The 21,064-nt window shown below is 35.5% G+C and overlaps 1 protein-coding gene across 12 annotated transcripts in view; it reads left to right on the top strand.

Annotated features, from left to right (window-relative positions):
* The window catches only part of ADGRL3 (adhesion G protein-coupled receptor L3), a 945,099-nt gene that overhangs the window by 218,692 nt on the left and 705,343 nt on the right, over positions 1-21,064 (top strand). For 11 of the 12 annotated variants that reach the window (XM_049886210.1, XM_049886209.1, XM_049886208.1 and 8 more), the window contains exon 2: positions 10,770-10,836. The gene's annotated coding sequence lies outside the window, so the exon portion shown is untranslated. Of the gene's footprint in view, positions 1-10,769; positions 10,837-20,463; positions 20,500-21,064 lie in introns of all 12 variants that reach the window. The other variant, XM_049886201.1, reaches the window with a different exon arrangement.

Raw genomic sequence — 21,064 nt, 5'->3', positions numbered from 1 at the left:
AATAGTCATTACAAGCAAGACAAGCAACTCTGGCTATATTCTGAGGTGCTACTCTCCTATCTCTCTGTTCCCTCCCCCACCCTCCCCAGGCGGCTTCATTAACATCCGAATAGTCTGAGCCAGAGGGAGAACTCTGACAGGGATCTGACTGCATTTTTTTTTAGCGGATTTTCTGGAAAAACTAGTTTCCCAGTGATGGCTCGGAGACAACAATCCATATCAAACCACTTAAAGAAGCAGACCATGACAGCTTCTCCAACCCCCCAAACAAAAGAATCAAAATCTTTCCCAAATGAAGATACAATCCTGGAATTATCAGATACAGAATATAAAAAACTAATTTACAGAATGCTTAAAGATATCACAAATGAACTTAGGCTAACTGCAGAAAAAGCCAACGAACACACCGATAAAACTGTTGAAGAACTCAAAAAGATTATTCAAGAACATAGTGGAAAAATTAATAAGTTGCAAGAATCCATAGAGAGACAGCATGTAGAAATCCAAAAGATTAACAATAAAATTACAGAATTTGACAACGCAATAGAAAGTCAGAGGAGCAGACTCGAGCAATTAGAATGTAGACTGGGACTTCTGGAGGACAAGGGAATCAACACCAACATAGCTGAAAAAAAATCAGATAAAAGAATTAAAAAAAATGAAGAAACCCTAAGAATTATGTGGGACTCTATCAAGAAGGATAACCTGTGAGTGATTGGAGTCCCAGAACAGGGAGGGGGGACAGAAAACACAGAGAAAATAGTTGAAGAAATCCTGACACAAAACTTCCCTGACATCATGAAAGACGAAAGGATATCTATCCAAGATGCTCATCGAACCCCATTTAAGATTGATCCAAAAAGAAAAATACCAAGACATATTATCATCAAACTCACCAAAACCAAAGATAAACAGAAAATTTTAAAAGCAGCCAGGGAGAAAAGAAAGGTTTCCTTCAAGGGAGAATCAATAAGAATAAGTTCAGACTACTCAGCAGAAACCATGCAGGCAAGAAGGGAATGGGACGACATATACAGAACACTGAAGGAGAAAAACTGCCAGCCAAGGATCATATATCCAGCAAAACTCTCTCTGAAATATGAAGGCGAAATTAAGATATTTACAGACAAACACAAGTTTAGAGAATTTGCAAAAACCAAACCAAAGCTACAAGAAATACTAAAGGATAATTTTCGGTCAGAGAACCAATAATATCAGATATCAGCACAACACAAGGTCACAAAACAGAACGTCCTGATATCAACTCAAATAGGGAAATCACAAAAACAAACAAATTAAGATTAATTAAAAAAAAAATACACATAACAGGGAATCATGGAAGTCAATAGGTAAAAGATCACAATAATCAAAAAGAGGGACTAAATACAGGAGGCATTGAACTGCCATATGGAGAGTGATGCAAGGCAATATAGAACAATACAAGTTAGGTTTTTACTTAGAAAAATAGGGGTAAATAATAAGGTAACCACAAAAAGGTGTAACATCTCTATAACTCAAGATAAAAGCCAAGAAAAACGTAAAGACTCAACTAACATAAAGTCAAACACTGTGAAAATGAGGGTCTCACAATTTACTAAGAAAAACGCCTCAGCACAAAAAAGTATGTGGAAAAATGAAATTGTCAACAACACACATAAAAAGGCATCAAAATGACAGCACTAAAAACTTATTTATCTATAATTACCCTGAATATAAATGGACTAAATGCACCAATAAAGAGACAGAGAGTCACAGACTGGATAAAGAAACACGATCCATCTATATGCTGCCTACAAGAGACACACCTTAGACTTAGACACACAAACAAACTAAAACTCAAAGGATGGAAAAAAGTATATTAAGCAAACAATAAGAAAAAAGAAGAGGAGTAGCAATATTAATTTCTGACAAAATAGACTTTAGACTTAAATCCACCACAAAGGATAAAGAAGGACACTATATAATGATAAAAGGGACAATTGATCAGGAAGACATAACCATATTAAATATTTATGCACCCAATGACAGGGCTGCAAGATACATAAATCAAATTTTAACAGAATTGAAAAGTGAGACAGACACCTCCACATTTATAGAAGGAGACTTCAACACACCACTTTCGGAGAAGGACAGGACATCCAGTAAGAAGCTCAATAGAGACACGGAAGATCTAATTACAACAATCAACCAACTTGACCTCATTGACTTATACAGAACTCTCCACCTAACTGCTGCAAAATATACTTTTTTTTCTAGCGCACATGGAACATTCTCTAGAATAGACCACATATTAGGTAATAAAACAAACCTTTGCAGAGTCCAAAACATTGAAATATTACAAAGCATCTTCTCAGACCACAAGGCAATAAAACTAGAGATCAATAACAGGAAAACTAGGGAAAAGAAATCAAATACTTGGAAAATGAACAATACCCTCCTGAAAAAAGACTGGGTTATAGAAGACATCAAGGAGGGAATAAGGAAATTCTTAGAAAGCAACGAGAATGAAAATACTTCCTATCAAAACCTCTGGGACACAGCAAAAGCAGTGCTCAGAGGCCAATTTATTTCAATAAATGCACACATACAAAAAGAAGAAAGAGCCAAAATCAGAGAACTGTCCCTACAACTTGAACAAATAGAAACTGAGCAACAAAAGAATCCATCAGGCAGCAAAAGAAAACAAATAATAAAAATTAGAGCTGAACTAAATGAATTAGAGAACAGAAAAACAATCAAAAGAATTAACAAAGCCAAAAGCTGGTTCTTTGAAAAAATTAACAAAATTGATAAACCATTGGCTAGACTGACTAAAGAAATACAGGAAAGGAAACAAATAACCCGAATAAGAAACGAGAAGGACCACATCACAAAAGAACCAAATGAAATTAAAAGAATCATTTCAGATTATTATGAAAAATTGTACTCTAACAAATTTGAAAACCTAGAAGAAATGGATGAATTCTTGGAAAAACACTACCTACCTAAACTAACACATTCAGAAGTAGAACAACTAAATAGACCCATAACAAAAAAAGAGATTGAAACGGTAATCAAAAAACTCCCAACAAAAAAAAGCCCTGGCCCGGACGGCTTCACTGCAGAGTTCTACCAAACTTTCAGAGAAGAGTTAACACCACTACTTCTGAAGGTATTCCAAAGCATAGAAAATGACGGAATACTACCCAACTCATTCTATGAAGGCACCATCTCCCTGATACCAAAACCAGGTAAAGACATTACAAAAAAAGAAAATTATAGACCTATATCCCTCATGAACATTGATGCAAAAATCCTCAACAAAATTCTAGCCAATAGAATCCAACAACACATCAAAAAAATAATTCACCATGATCAAGTGGTGTTTATACCAGGTATGCAAGGCTGGTTTAATATCAGAAAAACCATTAAAGTAATCCATCAAGTAAATAAAACAAAAGACAAAGACCACATGATTTTATCAATTGATGCAGAAAAGGCATTTGACAAAATCCAACACCCATTTATGATAAAAACTCTTACCAAAATAGGAATTGAAGGAAAATTCCTCAACATAATAAAGGGTTTTTTTTTTTTTTTTTTTTTATGCAAAGCCAACAGCCAATATCACTCTAAATGGAAAGAACCTGAAAGCATTTCCCTTGAGAACGGGAACCAGACAAGGATGCCCTTTATCACCGCTCTTATTCAACATCATGCTGGAAGTCCTAGCCAGGGCAATTAGGCTAGACAAAGAAATAAAAGGTATCCGGATTGGCAAGGAAGAAGTAAAGTTATCACTATTTGCAGATGACATGATCGTATACATGGAAAACCCTAAGGAATCCTCCAGAAAACTACTGAAACTAATACAAGAGTTTGGCAGAGTCTCAGGTTATAAAATAAACATACAAAAATCACTTGGATTCCTCTACATCAACAAAAAGAACACCGAAGAGGAAATCACCAAATCAATACCATTCACAGTAGCCCCCAAGAAGATAAGATACTTAGGAATAAATCTTAGCAAGGATGTAAAAGACCTATACAAAGAAAACTACAAAGCTCTACTACAAGAAATTCAAAAGGACATACTTAAGTGGAAAAACATACCTTGCTCATGGATAGGAAAACTTAACATAGTAAAAATGTCTATTCTACCAAAAGCCATCTATACATTTAATGCACTTCCGATCCAAATTCCAATGTCATATTTTAAGAGGATAGAGAAACAAATCACTAATTTCATATGGAAGGGAAAGAAGCCCCAGATAAGCAAAGCACTACTGAAAAAGAAGAAGAAAGTGGGAGGCCTCACTTTACCTGACTTCAGAACCTATTATACAGCCACAGTAGTCAAAACAGCCTGGTACTGGTACAACAACAGGCACATAGACCAATGGAACAGAATTGAGAACCGAGACATAGATTCATCCACGTATGAGCAGCTGATATTTGACAAAGGACCAGTGTCAATTAATTGGGGAAAAGATAGTCTTTTTAACAAATGGTGCTGGCATAACTGGATATCCATTTGCAAAAAAATGAAACAGGACCCATACCTCCCACCATGCACAAAAACTAACTCCAAGTGGATCAAAGACCTAAACATAAAGACTAGAACGATAAAGATCATGGAAGAAAAAATTGGGACAACCCTAGGAGCCCTAATACAAGGTATAAACAGAATACAAAACATTACCAAAAATGATGAAGAGAAACCCGATAACTGGGAGCTCCTAAAAATCAAACACCTATGCTCATCTAAAGACTTCTCCAAAAGAGTAAAAAGACCACCTACAGATTGGGAAAGAATTTTCAGCTATGACATCTCCGACCAGCACCTGATCTCTAAAATCTACATGATTCTGTCAAAACTCAACCACAAAAAGACAAACAACCCAATCAAGAAGTGGGCAAAGGATATGAACACACATTTCACTAAAGAAGATATTCAGGCAGCCAACAGATACATGAGAAAATGCTCTCGATCATTAGCCATTAGAGAAATGCAAATTAAAACTACGATGAGATTCCATCTCACACCAGCAAGGCTGGCATTAATCCAAAAAACACAAAAAAATAAATGTTGGAGAGGCTGCGGAGAGATTGGAACTCTCATACACTGCTGGTGGGAATGTAAAATGGTACAACCACTTTGGAAATCTATCTGGCGTTATCTTAAACAGTTAGAAATAGAACTACCATACAACCCAGAAATCCCACTCCTCGGAATATACCCTAGAGATACAAGAGCCTTCATACAAACCGATATATGCACACCCATGTTTATTGCAGCTCTGTTTACAATAGCAAAAAGCTGGAAGCAACCAAGGTGTCCATCAACGGATGAATGGGTAAATAAATTGTGGTATATTCACACAATGGAATACTACGCATCGATAAAGAACAGTGACGAATCTCTGAAACATTTCATAACATGGAGGAACCTGGAAGGCATTATGCTGAGCGAAATTAGTCAGAGGCAAAAGGACAAATATTGTATAAGACCACTATTATAAGATCTTGAGAAATAGTAAACGTGAGAAGAACACATACTTTTGTGGTTACGAGGGGGGGAGGGAGGGAGGGTGGGAGAGGGTTTTTTATTGATTAATCAGTAGATAAGAACTGCTTTAGGTGAAGGGAAAGACAACACTCAATACATGGAAGGTCAGCTCAATTGGACTGGACAAAAGCAAAGATGTTTCCGGGATAAAATGAATGCTTCAAAGGTCAGCGGAGCAAGGGCGGGGGTCTGGGGAACATGGTTTGCGGGGACTTCTAAGTCAATTGGCAAAATAATTCTATTATGAAATCATTCTGCATCCCACTTTGAAATGTGGCGTCTGGGGTCTTAAATGCTAACAAGCGGCCATCTAAGATGCAGCAATTGGTCTCAACCCACCTGGAGCAAAGGAAAATGAAGAACACCAAGGCCACACGACAACTAAGAGCCCAAGAGACAGAAAGGGCCACGTGAACCAGAGACCTACATCATCCTGAGACCAGAAGAACTAGTTGGTGCCTGGCCACAATCGATGACTGCCCTGACAGGGAGCACAGCAGAGGACCCCTGAGGGAGCAGGAGATCAGTGGGATACAGACCCCAAATTCTCATGAAAAGACCAAACTTAATGGTCTGACTGAGACTAGAGGAATCCCGGCAGCCATGCTCCCCAGACCCTCTGTTGGCACAGGACAGGAACCATCCCCGAAGACAACTCATGAGACATGAAAGGGACTGGTCAGCGGGTGGGAGAGAGACACTGATGAAGAGTGAGCTAATTATATCAGGTGGACACTTGAGATTGTGTTGGCAACTCTTGTCTGGAGGGGGGATGGGAGGATAGAGAGAGAGGGAAGCCGGCAAAATTTTCAAGAAAGGAGAGACTGAAAGGGCTGACTCAAGAGGGGGAGAGCAAGTGAGAGTAGGGAGTGAGATGTATGTAAACTTATATGTGACAGACTGATTGGATTTGTAAACGTCCACTTGAAGTTTAATAAGAGTTATTTAAATAAATAAATAAATAAATAAAGTAAATGCAGAAAAAAAAAATCAATTGACCATTGATGTGTGGGTTTATTTCTGGACTCTCAGTTGTATTCCCTTGGTCTGTGTGTCTTTCATTATACCAGTCCCAGGCTGTTTTGATTGCTGTACCTGTACATTATATTATGTTTAAAATCAGAAAGTGTGAGTCCTCCTACTTTGTTCTTACCTTTTGACATTGCTTTAACCATTTGAAACCTCTTGCCATTCCATATAAAGTTGAGGATTCGTTTCTTTCTGTAAAGAAGGCTATTGAAAGTTTGATAGGGGTTGTATTGAATCTATAGATCACTTTGGTAGTATTCATACATTAACAATATTAAGTTTTCCAATCCACGAACATGGAGTATCTGTCCATTTGTTTAAGTCTTCTTTAATCTCTTTCAGCAATGTTTCATAATTTTCATTGTATAAATCCTTCACATCCCTGGTTAGATTTACTCCTAGGTATTTTATTCTCTTAGATGCTATTATAAATGGAATTGTTTTCCTAATTTCCCTTTCATATTTCTGATTGCTGGTGTATAGAAACCCAACTGATTTTGTTTGTTGACCTTGTACCCTGCAACTTTGTTTAATTCCTCTATTAGCTCTAAAAGTTTTCTTGTGAACTCTTTGAGATTTTCTACATATAGGTTCATATCATCTGCAAATAGAGATAATTTTACTTCTTTTCCAAACTCGATGCCTTTTATTTCTTTTTCGTGTCTTATTGCTATGGCTAGGACTTCTAATACATTATTGAATAGAAGTGGTGAGGGTGGGCACCCTTGCTTTGTGCCTTATTTCAAGGGGGAATATCTCAGTCTCTCCATTGAGTATAATGTTGCCCTGAGTCATACTGAGGAATTTCTCTTCTATTCCAATCTTCTTTAGGGTTTTTATGAAGAAAGGGTGTTTGATTTTATCAAATGCTTCTTCTGCATCCATAGAGATGGTCATGTTCTTTTCCTTTGTTCTGTTGATAAGGTGTATTACATTGATTGATTTCTAATGTAGAACCATCCCTGTATTTCTAGCATAAATCTCACTTGGTCATGGTATAGCACTCTTTTAATTTGTTGTTGGATTCTGATTGCTAGTATTTTTGTTGAGGATTTTTGCATCTATGCTCATAAGAGATGTTGGCCTGTAATTTTCTTTTCTTAAGGTGTCTTTTTCTGGTTTGGGTATCAGGGTTATGTTTGCTTCATAGAATAAATTAGGGAGTAGTCCTTCCTTCTCTATCTTTCGGAAGAGATTAGAGATTATTGGTGTCAATTCTCTGAATGTTTGGTAGAATTACCCAGTGAAGCCATCTGATTCAGGACTTTTTGGGGGGAGGTTTTTCATCACTAATTCAATCTCTTCACCTGGTATGGGTCTGCTGAGACGTTCTATTTCCTCTTAATTCAGTTTGGGTAAGTCATGTGCTTCTAAGAATTTGTCCATTTCATCTGGGTTATCCAGTTTGTTGCTATATAGCTGTTCATAATGTTCTGTGGGTTTTTTTTTTTTGTGAATCAGATCTTATTTTTCAATTTTCATGTGTTACCCATGTTTTTCTTTACATAGCTTAATCTAAAGCTTAGATTAAATTAACTTTCAATTTTTAATTAAACAATCTATACTGAGACATGAAGTATTTCTGTCTAGTTCGTGAGACCTAGAGGAAATTATACTGATTGGTAGTGCATTGCTTTGTACATCATACATGATTCATATATACCTATAAATTAATGAAAATATAAAAAAAAATTAAATTTCCATTTTCATCCAAAATAAAGCAAGTTTTACATCCTCCATTTAATGCTTTCCTTCTAAGTAGTCACTTTGCTCAAAATTATTTCTATAAGCTTTTTTAAAAAAAGTCTTTCATATTAAGTTTGCTAATTAGAAATGAAACTCATTTAACTGATAGAATAATCTCATTTGATACAATACCCTTCCTTCCTTGTCTCTGTTTTCTTTTGTTTCCCTTCACTCTCCCACTCCCCTTTTCATTTCCCGCGCTTTACCGTAGACCTAGCTGTCTTCTCCTTAGGATGCTGTGATTATATGTAAGTGTGTTCTTTTGTCTGAAATGTCTGCTGACTCCTTAGTGCTATAAGTGGATCTTATTAAGTGATGCATTGAGACATCGAATAGCCAAACTGTGAGTTGAAGAATCTCTGCTCTTACGTACAAAAATAAATAAATAAATAAATAAATGATCTATAAAGGCAGCCATGCAAACAAATTCAAAAACATATATATGATGGTATGTTTTTGTTTTTGGTTTCAGTTTACATGAGGGCAGTACAAACAGCTTCCAATAAACACAGTTGTATTTTTTTATAATTTAAAAGAATGCTAGTGTTTTGTTCACTTAGTCAGTCTTGTTAGGTTCTTTGTTCTTTAGGTAGGGGTGATACAAACATGAAAAAGGGATAGTGCCTATTCTTAAGCAATTCATATTACAGTGTAGGGTTCACTACAGTAGAGGAATACACAGAGAGTTATGGGGAAAACTGGGAAAATGTGATTGGTTCTGTATGTGGTAGAGTGGGTCTGGCGATATGAGGGAAACTGTGTGTAATTAATGGTGCTTGAATGTCAGAATGTACTTTCCAAATGGAAGAAAGAAGACCTAAATGGTAATAACCTTTGTAGGAAATCTGTGCTATCATTTTCAATGATGGTTCAAACATGTAAAACATTTGCAATACAGAATGTTCGTGTTCTTCAAAAACCAAGGGGAAAAGTGCCCTATGTTAACAGCCAATAAATATTGAAAGAGTATGCTTGATTTGTTGAGAGAATTGTTATATGTGGAAAATGCAAGCAGTTGTTAAAAAATGGTTTTTAATTGCCTGTCCATGTATTCAGGCCTGCCATTTAAATATGGACTTGGATTGATCTTGTTTTACAAAACCTCTCTAATTAGCCAAATATGAGTGGACACTCACTAGACAAAATACATGTTCCATTGATTTAATGTTTTTAAATCCCAGGACAAAATATAATGTTTCTATTAGTTAATATTTTTCCACTAAATTCTGTTTTCATATTAAGTTTTAATATAGCTAGTTGTACTCAGTAGTGACTTTTTAAAGTAGAGCTCAATTTTAATTATAGGCTATTTACTTTCTGCCCCATATCTAATTTCTTATCCATTTTGGAAGAGATTGTAGATTAGAGAATGGATTTTGTTATTTTGGTACATATATGGTAACTTAACCTTCTACTAATAACATACTAAATATTAAATATGGTAATAAATTCATTAATGCAACTAATGCTTATATAAAGCTCTTACACTGACTCTAGAAAATTTGAACATTGTTATGACTGGTTACAGAACCATTCAACAACTTACATTCAGAAAAAGACATTTTTAAAGATACTGCTTGTTTTGTTGTATAGAGTCTAGAATGCTAATTGTTAGTTTAATAATATGAAAAACAGAATAGTATTTTGACAATTTTAAGAAAATGAAGAAAAAGTGTAAATCTAACTTAAGTTCTTTTTTGTTTATTTCTTTCTAGCGTCTTAAATCTGAATTTAATTACCATAATCACAGTATTGGTGGGTGCATGCGTAAATACATAACCCATTGCCCTTGAGTTGATTCCGATTCATAGCTACCACATAGGGCAGAGTAGAACTGCCCCATGGGTATCTGGGGAGCAGTTTGGTGAATTCGAATTGCTGACCTTTTAGTTAGCAACTGAGTTCATAACTGCTTCACCACCAGGGCTCCAAATACACAGAGCGTGTATATATTTATGTGTGTGTGTTCTTATCTAGCAAGATATACTGAGGTGCATGCCATTTTTTTTTTCCACAATAGCTCTCTAATGGTACAAGTGATTACACATGACCTAAGGGCTTTTTTTTTTTTTAAGGGCTTAGGTAGAAGGGGCCTATTGCAAGAAACCAGAAAATTTCTTGGAAATCTCAGGATTTATCTTAACTCTATTTATTTAAATTTATTTTAAATTCATGGATTCTTTTAATTAGGAAAATAGCTTTTCCCAGCAAACCTTAAATTAGATGATATAGTAAATTAGATGGTACAGAAAGATGTGTTACATGTATCCTGAATTCCCCTTTTTCTACTGTGGTTCTACTGAGATACTCCAAGAATTGCGGGAAAAAATGTACTGGCAAATCATCAGAAATACAAATATCTATTTGAATAATTCTGCAACTGTGCACATAAATTGAAATACTTTTTTTCTCATCATCTAATTAAATCATTTCTTTTTGTTTACAGAAATGTTTGATTTGGTAAATTGGAGGAAAAAAAACATGGATTTTTAGCAACCGAAGAGCAAATTAAGGTAATTAGTAGATTATTGTTGCCAATTTTATTTGTTAATAATTGAAAATGTTTTCAATATTATATTTATATTTAAGTTAGTGTCTGCTTTCATAAATCTTTATCTTATTAAAAGTTTAGCAGCTTTATGAGTTACTGAAATCGAATTTTATGTGGTTTTAGAAAATGAACTGTTCTTGTAAACAAATATGGAAAGAGTATAGTTCAAGTGTTTGCTGCTGTGAGAAAATATTCCCTAGAAGTATGAAAAACATATGGGCTAAAGAGCCCGTCAGCCTACCAGAGGTCATCGGTTTGAATCCAGCAGCCACTCTGCGGGAGAAAAGACCTGGCTATCCGCTCCTGTGAAGATTACAGCCTAGGAAGCCCTATGGGGCAGTTCTACCCTGTTCTGTTGGGTTGCTATTAGTTGGGATATACTCGAGGTACACAACAGCAACAACAATAGCTCTCTACCTTTTTAGAAAGGCAAGTATGATATGTTAATTGCTGAACTATTTAATATGGAATCGCTATACTGAGATTTTTTTTTAATTGGTGCACATATACCAATACAACATATTAAAATTATCTTTGTTTAATTCTTTCTATTTGCTGTCAATTACATATTCATTAGACAGCACTGGTGGTGCAGTGGTTAAGAGTTCGGCTCCTAACCAAAAGGTCAGCAGTTCAAATCCACCAGCTGCTCCTTGGAAACCCTGTCAGCGGTTTTACTCTGTCATATAGGGTCACTATAAGTCGGAATCAACTTGACAGCCACAAGGTTGTATTGTGCAGTCAACAATAAACTTGGAATTCTCTCTTTTTTTGAAGGTGGTTGTTGTTATTAGTTGCAATTGAGTTGATTCTGACTCATGGAGACCTCAAGGTACTGAAGTTAATTTCTGTAAAGTGACTTTGTGATAGCTGGAATATAAATTATTATGTACTTCAAAAAAACCCTTACTTACAGACCTAAAATACAGAAATATCAACCTTCTTAATACAGTTCCTCGTATTAAAATGATTTGTATTTAATTTTGAATTGTTGATATAATTGTTAAATATTATAAATTACTATCCATCTATTTTCAAAGATTCTATATTATTCTCATTGCTTTAAGAGTGCTGAGTGACTTAAGACTGTCAAAACTTCAAAGTTGCCTGTGTAGACACCGAATTTTCCAGTTGCTACTCCTCCTTTTAAATATCTTTGTCTTAATTTGTTTGTTATGGCTCTCCTTTCCACATTCGTTTACTTATGCAGACAAATTAATACCATTCCCATTTTCCAGAGTAGATATGATTAAATCACTGTTATTTGTACTTATTAGATTATTTATGCATTAATATATGAATTTCAGAGATAATCTCCTACTGACTTGAATAAGAAATAGTTTAGTTAGTATTCAATGTTAGTGAAATAAAAAATGAAAATAGGCTCATTAAATTATTTTAAAAAATTTATTCAAACAGGACTTAGAAACAGACGTGTCAGGTGGGAGCAGTTAGTTCATTTTTGCTGGAGGATCCTGTAACCTTCATTGAAAGCCTTAAAATTCACTGAGGGGCTGTTGAGGCAGAGAAGATGAGGTCATGCATTCCAGGCAAACAGAATAGAATGTAAAAGGGTACATAAAAGAGCAAGGGATGGCCATTGAATGATTGATATTTTCAATGCGGCTGCAGGATTACATATATGGTCAGACAATGTCAGGGAATAAGTCTGGAAAAGTAGGTTTGAAACAGCCCGTGAAATACCAAATTTGCCATATTAAAGTTTAATTTTATAGCCTAGATGTCTCCAAAGTGCTCAATGATATGTATGAGGTATGGGAATAAAATTTTAGAACCTCTTCTGATACGTCATTTCATTAAGAGGTATGAGAAAGAATTAAACTTATACTATTTATCATAACGATTGCTAACCCTTTGCCGTCGAGTTGATTCCAACTCATAGAGACCCCAAAGAACAGAGTAGGACTGCCCCATAGGGTTTCCATGGAGCGCCTGGTGGATTCAGACTGCCAACCTTTGGGTTAGCAGCCATAGCTCTGAACCACTACACCACCAGGGTTTCCAGAGTCCCAAATATTAGATTTCTGGGGTAATCATAAGGATTTTTATATTTGTGAATAGTAAAATTGTTTTTTTTTTAATGGATATATAATACATATCTCATAAAATTTACTTTTTTAAGTATGCAGTTCAGTAGTTTTTAGTATATTCAGAAGGCTGTGAAACCACCACTGCTATCTAATTCCAGAATATTTTCATCAGTCCAAAAAGAAGTCTCCTACCTATTAGCAGTCATTCCCTGTTTCCCCCTGTCCCATCCCCTGGCAACCACTAATATACTTTTTGACTCTATGGGTTGGTGTATAAACATATTCATACAATATGTGATCTTTTGTATCTTGCTTTGTTAACTTAGCATAATGTTTTCCAGTTTAATCCATTTTGCAGTATGGGTTAGTACTTTGTTTCTTTTTATGGCTGAATAATATTCCATTGTATGTATATACCACATTTTATTTGTCCATTGATCAGTTTTAGACATTTGGGTTGCTTATAATTTTTGTCTATTATGAATAAAGATTGAGCCCTGGTGGCACAGTGGTAAAGAGCTTGGCTGCAAAATAAAAGGTCTGCAGTTCTAATTCACCAGCTGCTCCTTGGAAACTCTGTGGGGCAGTTCTATTCTGCCCTATAGGATAGCTATGAATAAAGATCTCACTTTGAGGGCTAAGGTACGCCTGACCCAAGCCTTGGTATTTCAACCACCTCATATGCATGTGAAAGCTGAACAATGAATAAGGAAGAATGAAGAACTGATGTTGTTGAATTATAGTGTGGGCAAAGAACATTGAATATGCCATGGGCTGCCAGAAGAATGAACAAGCCTGTTTTGGAAGAAGTGTAGCCAGGGTGCTCCTTGGAAACGAGGATGATGAGACTTGTCTCACATATTTTTGGACATGTTATCAGGAGGGATCCATCCCTGGAGAAGGACATCATGTTTGGTAGGGTAGAAGGTCAGCAAAAAAGAGGAAGACCGGAAGACCCTCAATAAGATGGCTTGACACAGTGGTTGCAACAATGGGCTCAAAAATAGCAATGATTTTGAGGGTGGAGCAGGACCAGGCAATGTTTTGTTCTGTTGTGCATAATGTCTCTATGAGTCAGAACCTACTTGACAGCACCTAACAACGACAACAGTGAATAATACTGCTAAGAACATTTGTGTACACGTGTTTGAGTAGACAGATATTCATTTTTCTTGGGTATATACCTAGGAGTAGAGTTCCTGGGTTGTATGATAACCCCACATTTAACCTTTTAAGTAACTAGCAATCAGTTTTCCAAAGTGACTGTACTTTACATTCCTATCAGAAACATATGAGGGTTCCAATTTCTTCACTTCCTTGATGGAACTTGTTATCATCCATCCTTTTGATTATAGCCATGTTATGGTTGTGAAATGGTATCTCATTGGAGTTTTGATGGCAGCTTGTTTTTTAGAGCATTTTAGATTAATGATACTACATGTGTCTGTTTAAGTACATTTATAGAATTACTGTGAAATTTTAACTAGGCTTACCTTTACACTTATACAATTGCCTTTATGTAGTCTTACATAGAAATTACAAAATTATGTTATTTGATTAATACATGCCCAAGTCAACAATAAAAAAGGGCAGAGTTGATGTTTTGCCTATCCTATATATTTGCTGGGATCATGGCTATTTGTCAGCTTGAGTATATGGTATCAATGTGGGTAATATACTCAGATTTATTAATGAGCTAGCCACAACCTTAAAATAATCCAGGAGACTGTCTTATACTATCTGTGATTAAATTTTTCGTATGAGTACATTTTATCTTGAGATATTAGTTAATAATATTATACAGCATTGAAAATAGCAAGACTTTTAATAAGTAAATACTTGGAGCATAAATGTAAACTTATCTGGCTTTTTAGGGTCTTTAAAGTCTTGTTCAATCTAGAAATTTACAGATTTTTACTAAACTTTGTCATAAATGTTTAGAATTATTATTTGAGATTTTCTGCAGGGAAGCAAAAAAAAGCCATTGGAGACACTCTAGTTCTTCCTGCTGTGGTAAACACGACTGAAATCACGTGTGAAAAATGATATAGCAACAGCTAAAAATCCTAATCACTTCTGATTATAAAGGACCAGAATAGACACAGACACACACACGAGCAGAAGACAGAAGTCATGTGAGCATCATTTATAAGTTAAGGAACCAAGGAACACCCAGGGATAGTGACAAGGAAGGAATGAACAAGGCTGAGGCCCTGATTTGACTTTTAGCTTCCAGAACTGTGAGAAAATAAATTTCTATTCTTTAAAGCAATGAACTTATTTCATTTGTGTTACAGCAGCACTAAGTAACTAATACAGAGTTTAACAGAGTGGGGATGCTACTCTAACAAATACCTAAAATCTGGAAAGGGCTTTGTAATTGTGTAATGGGTGGAGGGTGGAGGGATTTTGATGTGCTTCATAATAAGAGCCTAGATTGTCTTGAAGAGACCGTTGGTAGAATTATGGAAAATTAAGGGCAATTCTGATGGGAGCTCAAAAGGAATTGAGAGCTGTGGAGAAAGCTTCCATCATCATGAATGATGTCAGGAGCAGTTTGTAGATCAATAGGATTGTTGAAAGAAGTATGAGGAGCAGGGGTTGCAGCTTCCCTGGTTTCTAAGGGTCAGGCCACCACTTCCTTGGTTTCAAAGTGTGGAGCCATTGCCACTATAGTGGGGTTGTTGCCACTTCTGTTTCAGAGGGTGGGGCTGCCTTTCTGGTGGGCCAAGAGAGTGGGACCACCACACAAAGCTGAAGGGGTGGCACTGTCATACCAGTGGGTACTTGTGGAATTTGTTTTATAGCAGCATTAGGTAACTAAGACACCCACTATCAGCCTTTGGCAACCTCTAGATTCTGTTTTAATATTACAGAAAAAAAAAAAAAAAGATTAGAAGCAGAGTGAAGAGTTAAAATTCTGGAGACAAACTCTATATATGACCTTATGTGCACTACTTATCCTCTCTGTGCCTCAATTTTATCATCTATAAAATGGGATTAACAATATCAATTACGATATAACATTTAGAATAGAGCTAAGTAGGTATTAAATAGTCATAAGTATAAAATAAGCTACAGTTTTTTGACTCCCCAAAATAAAGATGTACTGGAGAAGATATATTTCCTACAGCAAATGACTTTTTTTTTGAAAGTACAGAACCACAAAGTGTAAACCCGAAGTTTCTAAAATAATAAAACCTACTCAAACACAATCACTCTCGCAGAAGTTACTGCTACAGCATTGGTTTTAGTTTTTGGCTTCGTTCTTTCAATTCTTTAGGCACAGTTGTTTGCAGCAACCTTTGAATCCTCTTCCTCGCACATCCATCAGCATATTCTCTTTCATTACTTATGAGCACCTCCTTTGTTACTACCTTGGTCCAAATTACAATTCCCTTGTGCCTATATAATTGCAGTAGCATCCTAGCTGTTTTCCTTCCCCGTGTTCTTGCTCCTCTGTTTTCCCTGTAGAACAACCAGATACCTATTCCATCTTTGACCTCCTCTTTGACCTCCTCTATCCCCCAGCAACCCTGGATTCATTGCCATTCACTGAATATGGAGGTTGCTTCTATCTAAGACCCTTTCCTGTATTGTTTTTTCTACCAATCACTTTCTCCCCAGTTATTCACGTGGCTTGTTCCCTAGACTTCAAATATCTTCTTTCTGTGGCCTCCCCTGAACATCCTATTTAAAATTGAAACTGTCCGGGAACATTTCTGACCTTCTCTCCTGCTAAAATTTTCTCCAGGATACATGTCACTGCATTATATGTAATGTTGTTTATTGCCTCTTCCCATTAGTCAACACATTCTAAATATTTCTTCTCTATAGCATCTTTTTAATTTCCATTTTTATGTGTGTTTTATATTTATAAATATACTACTGCTCTTGCTCATGGATTTACATATTAGAGAGAGAACTCTGGAAGCGGCATGGGTGACTAACTAGAGGCAGGTGGATTCTCTAGGAAATATTTGCAGTAACTCAGATGAGGTATAATGAAAATCCAGTTAAGAGAACAACAGTGGGGGTTGTATGGTAGTAACTTATTTGGGAATATTTAGCAGATAAAATTGACAAGACTTAGTGACTGAAATATCATCTGAGTCGTGAGAGAAAAAGTTGAAAACAGGGTTGAGTCTTAGGTTTCAAACTGGCAGTAAGGTGGCTGGCGTGGTCATTTACTGAGGTATGTAGGGAACAGGATTTTTTTGTTTATATGTTTGTTTTTTACACAAATTATTTTTCAGAGCTAGATGTTCATTTTTATCTCTACGTAGGAGTGATCTCTACAAACGTACAGACTTGAACCGAAGGTCATTAATTGTCTCACATCTTTATCCATTTATTTATAAAAATTGTTTAAAAAGTACGTTTGGTTTGCTACGAAATTACATTTTCTAATTAATTTCAAAACCACAGCCAGAAAATGCAGGATAGAAAAACTGGCCATGGGCAGAGTAAAAGCCCATTAATTATTCAGACAGTCATTCCTGCTTCTTCCATTCTTGTAGATATAGTGGCTGTCAGAATCTGTCAGCTGTATAGTTAGTGCCCTTCAGAATTTACATGTGCATAAATGGTGACCTTTGGAAATCTTCATGAAGATAAGTCTGGCATTCGAATGATAGCTGCCAGTCAGTTGAGCAAAGTGAACAGTGTCAGCTACTGCTTGTGCCACCGAATTGGCCACAAAGCAGCAGATAGCAAAGGAAGTACGTACGTGACAACAATAAAATACAATTGTAACAAAGTTATACAAGGGTGAATGGAAATATAACCAATTACTGAATGTCCTTGGATCAGTATTTTTGCTGTATGTAACTTTTCTCACTAAGCGTTTCTCTTAAAATGTCTTAAAATTTAGTAATTTTAAAGTAACTATTAGATTTTTACATTATAAAATTAATGCATAGTCATTATAGAAAATTTAAAAAATATTGCAAAGAATAAAAGAGAAAATCAATGTTTTCATAATCTTATCCTAGAGGCAGTCATGGTTAACATTTTGGTATAAATTTCTTAGTTTTTTATAACTTAATAAATATACATAAACATTTATAGTCATATATTTGTAGGTACTTTTGCTAACATTCTACTGTCATAATTTTTTGTCATATGCTTTCTTTTACAATATTTTGTCAACATTTTGATGGCATTATAAATTCTCTTTTCACATAATTTAAGAGTTTCCAAGTATATCATTGTATTGATATACTCTAGTTCTTTTTAACCAATTTCTACTCTTTTGTATTTGGGCTGTTTTCAGTATTTTACTCATAATACACACTACTGAGGTAAACATACATTTATATAAATATTTGGGTCCACAAATGATTATTTCTTTAGATTTCTAGCAATGGAGTTACTCAGTCAAAAGCTTTTGATACATATTGTTAAAGTTTCTTTCCAGAAAGTTTGTACCAGTTTTCACTTCTACAAGCTATCAATTTACCACATCCTCATCTTCGTTGCTGTAATAATTTTAAAATGTATTTAAACTGTTTGATATAAGTTTGTTATTGAGGGAATGTAATACTAAATCTTTATATAGATTGGAAAAAACATTTTCAAGAAAAAATATCTCTTATTTGATTATTGTTATAAATTGTAATTTCTATGCATAGTAACATGTCACTTATCACTTACCTAGCCAGTCAACCTAAACCTAAACCACTCATATTTCATAATAGTACTAGGTATCTAAAATAAGAAAGCAAAAAATATCAAAAATGAAAACTATGGGCATTCAAAATAATTATATGTAAACCATATATAAGAAGGACTGGCTGCCTGGACAAACAAGTCTCATTCCTCATCTCTTGTCTCTTTTTACAGAACATATCTGCCTATTTTAGTAACACATGACTTTTTCTGTTTTAGAAATCCAGGTAGTGACCACCATAAGTTTTGGAATGCAACTAGCACTCCTTTAGTTTTTTTTTTTTTTTTTTAGCCTGGACAATATCTGAACTTGTTCTTTAAGTGAGCACTTCAGAGGTTAAAAAAAAAAAAAGAAAAGAAAGACAAGTTGAGAACAGATATTGTGAGTAGAAAATATAAAGCTTTCTATTTATGTAGTAGTTAATTAATATTAAGTTTGGAAGACATGTGGTAAGTGTTCTATTCCAGACAACCTCTAGGAAAATTGTGATGTTAATTTACCATTAGGAGCCCTAGTAGGGCAGCGGCTAACCTGAAGCCCTAGTAGCACTTGCTCCTAACCTGAAGGTTGGCTGTTCGAACCCACCAGCCACTGTGTGGGGGAAAAGACCTGACAATTTTCTTTCATGAAGATTATAGCCTAGGAAACCCTTTGGGGCAGTTCTACTCTGTCATGAAGGGGTCCTGTTGTTGCTGTTGTTGTTAGGTGCTATCGAGTCAGCTGCAACTCATAGCGACCCAGTAGGACAGAGTAGAAATGTCTCATAGGGTATCCAAGGAGCAGCTGGTGGATTTGAACTGCCAACCTTTTGGTTAGCAGCTGAGCTCTTACCCGTGTACCACCAGGGCTCCATAGGGTCCCTAGGAGTCAGAATTGACTTGATGGGAACCAACAACTTACCATTATTTTGCTTTTCTGTGGGTAATCCCTGTACTAGCCATGGTCCAATTAGAATTTCCTGCCTTCATCCTTGTTCTTGACCATACCTTCTTTATCTTCAACTGTCCACTTCTCCCTCTAAGCCATGGCATTGAAAAAGATTATGGTGGCTCAGAATTACTGCTTGTTTTTGCCTGAATCAGCAATATTATATTGAATAAAAGGAGATCCGCTCTGAGCTATAAATAATTATAGATGAGTGTTTTTTGCCATAGGTGAAAACAGTTCATTATTGGCTATTGATTTCATTTTTGCAGGATCAGGGAGGGGATTATTTATGATTTGTTTTCATTGCACTATAGTGTACCTACATTTGAATTTATCACTTGTGTTTGATGAGTTTTGACAAACATATATAAATGTGAAACTACCAGTGTTATCTATATACTTTTTTTTTTCTCTGTATTTATATTTCTGCCTTCAGTTTTTTTTTTTTTTTTTTCCTGGTATATAGTTCTGTGACATTTCAGACCTGTATAGACTTGTGTAACTATCACCACAAATAAGGTACAGAGCAGTTCATCACCTTAAAAATTCCCTCATGCTGCCCCTTTGTAGTCATATTCTTCTTCTGCCTCTAACCCCTGGCAACCACTGATCTGTTCTGTGTTCCTTCATTTTTATCTTTTTAAGAATGTCATGTAAATGAATTGTAGAGCATGTGGCCTTTTTAGACTGAGTTTTTTCATTTAACAAAATGCCTTTGAGATTCATCCATGTTGTTGAGTGTATCAACAATTCAGCTTTTAACTCCTGAGTAGTGTTCCATTGTATGGATGTATCACGGTTTGTTTATCCATCTACATGTAGAAAAACATTTGGATTGTTTCTTGTTTTGAGCGTTTATAAATAAAGTTGCTGTAAGCATTAATGTGCAGATTTTTTTTTTTTTTTTTTTTTTTGTGAAGGTAAATTTTCCTTTCTCTAGGGTGAGTATCCAAGAGTGGGATTGCTGGGCCATATGGTGAGTGACATCTTTTACTTTTCCTTGTGAGTGCATCTTGTTTTCCTCTGGTAAATGATAGTAAAACAATTAACTGCAGGAGCTATGGCTTAAGTGTTTTCACCTCTGGTTGTAATATTCAACTCTTTTATTCTAAGTGAAGTTCTTTTTTTTTTAGCATACAAAAGACCTTCACTGAAAAAATATTTTACAATGTATTCTAACATATTGGGTCCTCTAGTGTCTAAGACCCAGCAGATTAAAGTCACCAAATTGTAAAAGAATAGAAAAATTAAAAGCTAAAGAGAACCTGACAACAGATATTAAAAATAGGAACCAAGTAACCATTAAAAGTTATCATGAAAATTTTAGTAAATATAGCAGGCAGATCTACTTTGTGTCGGAGCAAAGTTTCGCTATTTTTCTAAAACCCTCTGCTTTATCCACAGTTTTCAAACGTGGTTCCCATTAGGAAGAACTTAGATCAAGTTACTTTTTACTCTAGGCCAGGTCTTACCAATAACTTGCTGTGAGACCCAGGGCACATCATAATCTCTCTGGATTCTAGTATTCCCATTTGTCCAAT

Source organism: Elephas maximus, chromosome 5 (genome assembly GCF_024166365.1).
Source record: "Elephas maximus indicus isolate mEleMax1 chromosome 5, mEleMax1 primary haplotype, whole genome shotgun sequence".
NCBI lineage: Eukaryota > Metazoa > Chordata > Mammalia > Proboscidea > Elephantidae > Elephas > Elephas maximus.
The sequence above is the reverse complement of the archived record's forward strand: the minus strand, read 5'-3'. Positions and strand labels throughout refer to the sequence as shown.